Source organism: Oncorhynchus masou, unplaced genomic scaffold (assembly GCF_036934945.1).
Source record: "Oncorhynchus masou masou isolate Uvic2021 unplaced genomic scaffold, UVic_Omas_1.1 unplaced_scaffold_4927, whole genome shotgun sequence".
Classification (NCBI taxonomy): domain Eukaryota; kingdom Metazoa; phylum Chordata; class Actinopteri; order Salmoniformes; family Salmonidae; genus Oncorhynchus; species Oncorhynchus masou.
Window position 1 is genome coordinate 13,746 of NW_027011324.1, and position 8,582 is coordinate 22,327.

At 41.8% G+C, this 8,582-nt stretch overlaps 1 pseudogene; it reads left to right on the plus strand.

Annotated features, from left to right (window-relative positions):
* Positions 1-2,789: 2,789 nt before the first annotated feature.
* LOC135535659 (transcription factor HES-5-like) lies at positions 2,790-3,572 on the plus strand (annotated as a pseudogene).
* The last annotated feature ends 5,010 nt before the right edge of the window (positions 3,573-8,582 follow it).

Consider the following 8,582-nt stretch of genomic DNA (forward strand, 5'->3'; position numbering starts at 1 on the left):
TACGGGTCTCATCCTGTGTATTGTTATTACGTGTCTCGTCCTGTGTATTGTTAATGTCTCATCCTGTGTGTATTGTTACGGTCTGCCCTGTGTATTGTTATTACGGGTCTCGTCCTGTGTATTGTTATTACGTGTCTCGGGCCCTGGGAATTGTTATTACGGGTCTCGGTCCTGTGTATTGTTATTACGGGTCTCGTCCTGTGTATTGTTATTACGGGTCTCGTCCTGTGTATTGTTATTACGGGTCTCGTCCTGTGTATTGTTATTACGGGTCTCTGCCCTGTGTATTGTTATTATGGGTCTCGTCCTGTGTATTGTTATTACGTATTGTTATTACGGGTCTGGCCCTGTGCATTGTTATTACGTGTCTTGTCCTGTGTATTGTTATTACGGGTCTCGTCCTGTGTATTGTTATTACGGGTCTCATCCCATGTATTTATTAGAGGTTTACACCTCAGTCTTTTGTTTGGGTTACATCCGTGCTATGTATATACACGTGTTTGTTTTGGGCTTCGTCCCATTACGTACTCTATTTTGGTTAGGACATTTTTAAAAATCCTATGCCTGTCTCCTATCAGTATACAATGCGGCAGATTAACGTAAGGAATTTGAAATTATTCATACTTTTATTTTTGATACTTAAGTATATTTGAGCAATTACATTTACTTTTGATACTCTAATCTATATTTAAAACCAAATACTTTTAGTTTTTTACGTAAGTACTATTTAACTGGGGGACTTTCACTTTTACATTAGTTATTTTCTATTAAGGTATCTTTATTTTTACTCAAGTATGACATTTGGATACTTTTTCCAAAACTGTTAGTCTTCGCAGAAGTGCTTACTTGTGCAATGTCATTACAAAAGGCAATTAAACCATTTTTACATTGGTAAAATGTATCTTTTCTGCATTGTTCCGTAGATTACAGGTGTTATATATCTGGATTTAGCTAATATGTTGATGCATGGTAGATTTTCTAAGTGTTTTATAAAAATAAAGCTTATTGATACCCTCATCCTAGTCAGGGTGGGCAGACAGAGTAAGTATCCTTTTCTTGTCTGGGACTTGACTCAACTGCATAGCTAATGTGATGAGTAATAAGACACACTTTCTGTTCTTCCATTAAAAGCAAAGCAGTCAATGGAGAGAGTGTGGGAAACCCAGGAAACTCATTCACAGAGCCTCTTGGGGACAATAGACTCCAGACTCCCTACGGGGGGGCCAAGGATAGGGAGAGGAATTTTGATTGTGAATCCTAGGCCTATGTTTAGTAAATGTTCACATAATATCCAAAACCAAAAGTATATAAAGTATCTGGTGAAAATCTTAAAAGTCTTATTTTGAAATGTATTGTTACAGTCCTTATACTAATGCTGATGAATTAAGGCCAATAATAACTTGCTGCATGGTTAACCCTTCAGGATTTTTATTAAACTTGTTGCTTATTGTATAGGCTACCAAGACTATATCAATTAGTGAAAATATTTGTATTTACCATCATCTAAATTGGCAAATATCTAAGAAACAAACTTAACCCCAGGGGCTTGATGGGAACTGCTTGTGTAGAGACAATGCCATTTAACAAGGCATACTAAACGGTGATTTGCCTATTTGGTTCCATCATTTTTTTTTTTACACTATTCCTATCTTTCTGGAAGGAAATCTTATTATTTTATGTCATTTGTAATAACATGAAATGTTTCCTTGAAAAATAGCTATTGTCTAGGACAAAGAGAATCATGTTCAGCTTAAAAACCATTTAGAAAACAGATTGAATTGCAGACATTGGACTTGACTAACTTTGATACACGGTCTGTACCTCTAAGAGTATGTGTTGAATCAGCCAGTGCAGGAATTTCCTCCAGAATCCAGATGGTCTGTGATGTCAGAATCGGTCTATCATATAACACAGATCCAATAGCCATCACTAATGGTCCACCGAGCACCTTTTGTAGTGCATTGATCACAGCACACAGGACTTATGTGGGAAACTCAGATCAGCTCTCTACTCACACTGACCACCAGGCTTAAGCCAGAGAACACATCTGCTACCTCTGGACTTCCAAAACCCAAAGTGTATTCCCTCCACTCTGAATAATAGAACAGTATTGCAACATTTCTCTCAAAAGTTATGAGAAATGATGAATGAGAAATGATGAAGTCATTCCAATATCAATCTACATTTTGATCATATTGTTATTTTCTGTCTTCTATAAGAATTCATCCCATTATGCTAATTATGCTACTTCATTATAATGAAAAAAAAACATTTAGCATGAATAATTATGAATTCATCTCAGACGTGTACAAACCTTTTACGGATAAAGAAACACGCAAACAAGCTAAAATACTGAATTTGCACAGAATTGGCAGGAATCCATTTTTCTATTCAGGATTACAAATAAAGAGGTCATATTCATAATGCAGTCATCAAATACAATACAGAAGGCTACGAATCTTCCAATAAAATGTATAAGAAAGCAGTGTAAGTTTTAATGCAGAAGGTATGAGTCAGTCCCGCACGTGTAAGTTTTGATGATGACGTGTGTACTGTCTGTGTCATTGATCCATTAGGCAGGAAATCTGGGGGTCACCACTTTCCCAGATTCACACAGCGCTCCGAGTCACTCTCCATCACCCCCACCCTCCACCTGTTCCCCTGAGACGTGACCATTGTCCCCAGCATTTAGAACCCAAGTTCCCCCATTGGCTACAGAGATCAGAGAAACTCCAACAAACCCAAGACCCACACATTCATATGCAGATTTGGGACTATATATAGGAGAGATGAAACCAGTAGAGATCAGATTCACTTTCTACACAGAGACCTCTACAGCACAGAGATCAAGCCCTGGCACCTACAATCACTTCAGCCATGATCTACTCTAAGGAGCACTCGACTCTGACAAACAAGGTAAATTGAAATTACATCTTGCTTTATGATTCGGTTCTGATAATAGTTGTCATATTTTTATCCGACCCTCTGATATATTTTAGAACAATGTTATAAAATGACTCTCCTTATTTTTTGCAGATTAGAAAGCCAGTCGTGGAGAAGTTACGCAGAGATCGTATCAACAGCAGCATTGAGCAGCTCAAGTCTCTCCTGGGTCCAGAGATCCTCAACCAGCAGTCTGACTCCAAGCTGGAGAAAGCAGACATCCTGGAGATGACAGTTTGTTTGCTGAGACGACAGAAACAGTACCAGCCAGTGAGCTCATCCTCATGCTCAGCACCTGTCAATCAGGGTTACTCCAGATGTGTCCAAGAGATTGTACACTTCCTGTCCACAGATGAGGTGAAGACACCATCTCAGAGAAAATTGCTGAGCCACTTTGCTGCTGGACTTTCAGAGCCTGCAAACATTATCTGATAAGAACAGAAGGGAGAGTGACCTGCCCCAGCTGAGCTCCCAGCCCAGCACAGCATCAGCAAAGAGAAGGGTCCAGTTAACAGCGCCCTCTGGAGGCCCTGGTAGAGTCCTACAGACTGGAGCTCCACTCTCAGACAAGCACAATGGACCATGTTGGTCTAAGAATAATGTTATGGATGTTAGACAGTAATGAGAATAGGAAGAGATCTTCTTCTCATCTGCTCAAGCAGGACATTTCCTACTCCACATTACTGACGATTTCATCCTCATTTTCTGCATTTGCAGGAGTTTATACTATAGGTTTTAGTTTTAATGAAAAAGGACATTTAACAATGTCAGTATTTTAATTATCCTCTCTTGATTACAAGAGCATCAATATAATCTTCTGTTTTTATTTTCGTTTCACGAATAAGATTCTATTTCATTTTTATAAAGTGAATATATTTTGTATTTTTTCCTGTGGAAAAATAATAATTTATGATATGGTGTTCACTGTCTTCCTAGTAAAGACTAGTGAAGAAATGTAATTTTATTTGCCCTGTTTTGATATTGATATTAAAACATGCAAACAGCATCGTATGTCATAATTAAAAAAATGATATCTGCAATTAAGTCAGAATAAGTTACTCTCTCGATTGTGAGAGGAGCTAAAACATATGTAATGGTTTGTGTCACTATGTGAGTTTATCAGTATCACTCGCATTCCAAGAAGTTATTGTCAAGCTTGAAAACATGTTTTCAAAATGAATGTAAATCTTCAAATCAAGTTGATGCGAATAAAAACAATCATCGAAAACAATTCTTATGTTTGTTTGATTAATTACACTCCATTGAAATTTCAAATGTCTAAATCTTTATTTATTTTTATTTTTATGTCCCCCCTGATGTACAGTACGTACTTCCCTGCACATTATAGTGCAGGAAATACACAAATTCGCATGCTGCTTATTTCTTGTGACTACAAGCGAAAATATACAGTAATATAAATTATCCCGAAAACAAATTATTTATCATGAGAGGTCAGTGGTGATTTTAGCATGTAAATCTTGGTGGGGCAAACTCTCCACAACAAAGTCACTACACAACACTAAACAATACATAAATTGCACTATAACGGGGCCCACATGAAGCTGTCCCAAAAGTAGAGCTTTCTTTTCAGCACCATGGAGTGAATCCTTACAACTGCTACACCTGGCTATCAAGCAGAACCTTGTCTGTGAAACAGTTCATTCAGCCTCTTTACTGCCTTTTAAAAAACATAGCTGATATGTCTGACTTGCTTAAACAAATGTGATTTCTATTGACAATTGAGATGTACAAACTATGGCATAAGGGGACTATGAGAGGATAAGAGGCAATCTGTCATTTTGATTAAGACATTAATGAGTGAGCTCGGAAGGACGTAGTCAACATAACTATTTGTTCAGCACAAAATTCTCCCTGTACACCAAGTCAGAACCATAAAGGGGTCGTATAAACAGACAATCTTTGTGGGCTATACTCGGCCTTGTCTCAGGATGGTAAGTTGATGGTTGAAGATATCCCTCTAGTGGTATGGAGGGTGTGCTTTGGCAAAGTGGGTGGGGTTGTATCTTTCCTGTTTGGTCCTGTCCAGGGATATCCTCAGATGGGGCCATAGTGTCTCCTGACCCCTCCTGTCTCAGCCTCCAGTATTTATGCTGCAGTAGTTTATGTGTCGGGTGGCTAGGGTCAGTTTGTTATATCTGGAGTACTTCTCCTGTCTTATCCGGTGTCCTGTGTGAATTTAAGTATGCTCTCTCTAATTCTCTCTTTCTCTCTTTCTCTCTCTCTCTCAGAGGACCTGAGCCCTAGGACCATGCCTCAGGACTACCTGGCATGATGATTCCTTGCTGTCCCCAGTCCACCTGGCTGTGCTGCTGCTCCAGTTTCAACTCTTCTGCCTGGGGCTATGGAATCCTGACCTGTTCACCGGACATGCTACCTGTACCAGACCTGCTGTTTTCAAATCTCTAGAGGCAGCAGGAGTGGTAGAGATACTCTTAATGATCAGCTATGAAAAGCCAACTGACATTTACTCCTGAGGTGCTGACTTGCTGCACCCTCGACAACTACTATGATTATTAATATTTGACCATGCTGTTCATTTATGAGCATTTGAACATCTTGGTCATGTTCTGTTATAATCTCCACCCAGCACAGCCAGAAGAGGACTGGCCACCCCTCATAGCCTGGTTCCTTTCTAGGTTTCTTCCTAGGTTTTGGCCTTTCTAGGGAGTTTTCCTAGCCACCCTGCTTCTACACCTGCATTGCTTGCTGTTTGGGGTTTTAGGCTGGGTTTATGTACAGCACTTTGAGATATCAGCTGAAGGGCTATATAAATAAATTTGATTTCATTTGATTTTGATTTGTTGTGCTTTAATCACTTGAACAGGAAGGTGACACGGCGTGTCCTTGTGGGAAAAGTTTGTCATCAAACTTTTTCATTAAAGTTTGGCATTCTCTGGATTTATGGTGCTTTCAAGACAAACAGGAACTCCGAAACAAGGCAAAATCATGATGTCAGTGATCTTCAGCTTAGAGCTCTAGAAAGGGGCCCCAGTTACTAATTCCGAGTTGGATGAAAACACATTTTCCCAGTTGGAGCTCATTTTTTTCTGAGTTCCCAGTTGTCTTGAACTCACTGAAGTCTGGGATTTCCCAGTTCCGAGTTTCCAGTAGTTTTGAATGCGTCAGAAGTCATGCTGAATTGACAGCATGGCCAACGTATTCAACCTTTTCTGGTCCATGGTGTTGAATGTTTATCCTTTTAAGCTTGGAAAAGAGACCCTAAAACCCAGATTTGGACCACACACCCTCTCCACTGAATAGGAGGCAAGTGATTGCTTTGCAACGCTTGCGGTTAGCCACTGATTCCTTCCAACACACTTATTATTGAATTTGCGATTTCCAACTTGTTGTGTTGATGTCTAATGGTTGATGAACACCGATACATTTTATATATAATTCCTCTTCATATTACAAGGATGGAAAGGTTTTGCCAGTAGATTGTTGACGTGATTCACGATGATGACTGCATGTCTAAATTGCTAGCTAAGATTTTGAAAGTATGACGTTGACCTGATCAGTCTTATCAAAGCTATGGTAGATTTTACATCATTGTATCTGTGACCAATGTCCTTGAGCCTTCTTGGATGGGCACTTCTAATGTAACTCTATGGCAGCACCCAATGGGCTTAAATTTTCAAGCTCTCTCTGTAGATTTTACAGTGTCCCCATGAGTGATAGAACACTGAGCCAATCACGGCGCAACTAGAGGAATAAATAAAATAATAATAATAATAATTGGCCCCACCCTGCCTTGAATGAGGGGTCGCCACTGTGAGAGGGCAATAAACAATAACAATAGTACTGCTGCACACTCCAAGAAAGGTTCAAATCTTACCTTTCTGGTAAAACATTTTTTATAAATTGCTGAAGTGTATTCACTTTTGAGGATACAAGCTCAAGTACACAGTACAAATATGATCAAAGTATGAAAAAATATGAAATATTTTATATGACGTATTTCCTATTCAACACAATTGAATAAATAAGTTCAAATGACTTATACGCTTTCTAAATTTAGTATAATCAAATTATAAAATGACTACCTGTTACGAAAATGAGTGAGGAGGTGTGGAGTCAGGCGCAGAGAGCAAAAGATGTGGGAAAAAACACGCTTTAATGTCCAGGAAAATAACATGAACAAAAGTAGGAAAACAAATTATCAGAAATAATAACGGACAGCGAACCCAAAATACAAACAAAATACATCAAAACATAGAACAAACAAGCCCGCACGAAACAGAAGCGGGCTGAACAAACTATATAACCCCACCCTAACAACCAAACAAGAAACAGGTGATACCAATCAGACAGAACCAAAGGAACACAGAACAACGGATCGGTGATAGCTAGTAGACCGGCGACGACGACCGCGAAAGTGCCACCCGAACAAGAAGGGGAGTCACCTTCGCTAATATTCGTGACAGTACCCCTCTGACGCGCAGCTCCCGCAGCGCGCCGACGCTGGCCTCGGGGACGACCCGGGGCCGAGGCGCTGGGCGATCCGGACAGAGGCGATGGAACTCTCTCAACATAGATGGATCTAGAATATCCCTTACCGGAACCCAGCACCTCTCCTCCGGACCGTACCCCTCCCAGTCAACGAGGTACTGCAAGCCCCGCACCCGGCGTCTCGAGTCCAGAATAGCTCGTATCGTGTATGCCGGGGACCCCTCGATGTACAGAGGGGGCGGAGGAACCTCCGGAACCTCACCTTCCTGCATGGGACCAGCTACCACTGGCCTGAGAAGAGACACATGAAACGAGGGGTTAATACGATAATACGAAGGAAGTAATAATCGATAACAAACCTCATTTATTCTCCTCAGGACTTTAAATGGCCCACACACTGCGGACCCAGCTTCCGGCAGGGCAAGCGGAGGGGCAGGTTTCAGGTCGAGAGCCAGACCCTGTCCCCAGGTGCAAACACGGGGGCCTCACTGCGGTGACGGTCAGCGCTCTTCTTCTGCCTTACACTCGCTTGGCGTAATGATTCTTGGACAGCCCTCCAGGTCTCCTTAGAGCGCTGCACCCACTCCTCCACCGCAGGAGCCTCAGTCTGGCTCGGATGCCACGGTGCCAGGACTGGCTGGTACCCCAACACGCACTCAAATGGTGACATGTTGGTAGAGGAGTGGCTTAGTGAGTTCTGGGCTATTTCTGCCCAGGGAATATATCTCGCCCACTCCCTGGCCGGTCCTGGCAATACGACCGCAGAAACCTACCCACCTTCTGGTTCACTCTCTCCACCTGCCCATTACTCTCCGGGTGATACCCTGAGGTCAGGCTGACCGAGACCCCCAGACGTTCCATAAATGCCCTCCATACACGGGAGACAAACTGGGGGCCCCGATCAGAAACTATATCCTCTGGCACCCCGTAGTGCCGGAAGACATGGGTGAAAAGAGCTTCCGCAGTCTGTAGGGCCGTAGGGAGACCGGGCAATGGGATAAGACGGCAGGACTTAGAGAACCGATCCACAACGACCAGGATCGTAGTGTTCCCCTGAGAGGTGGGAAGGTCAGTAAGAAAATCCACCGATAGATGGGTCCACGGCCGTTGTGGAACGGGAAGAGGTTGTAATTTACCTCGTGGCAGGTGTCTAGGAGCCTTACTCTGGG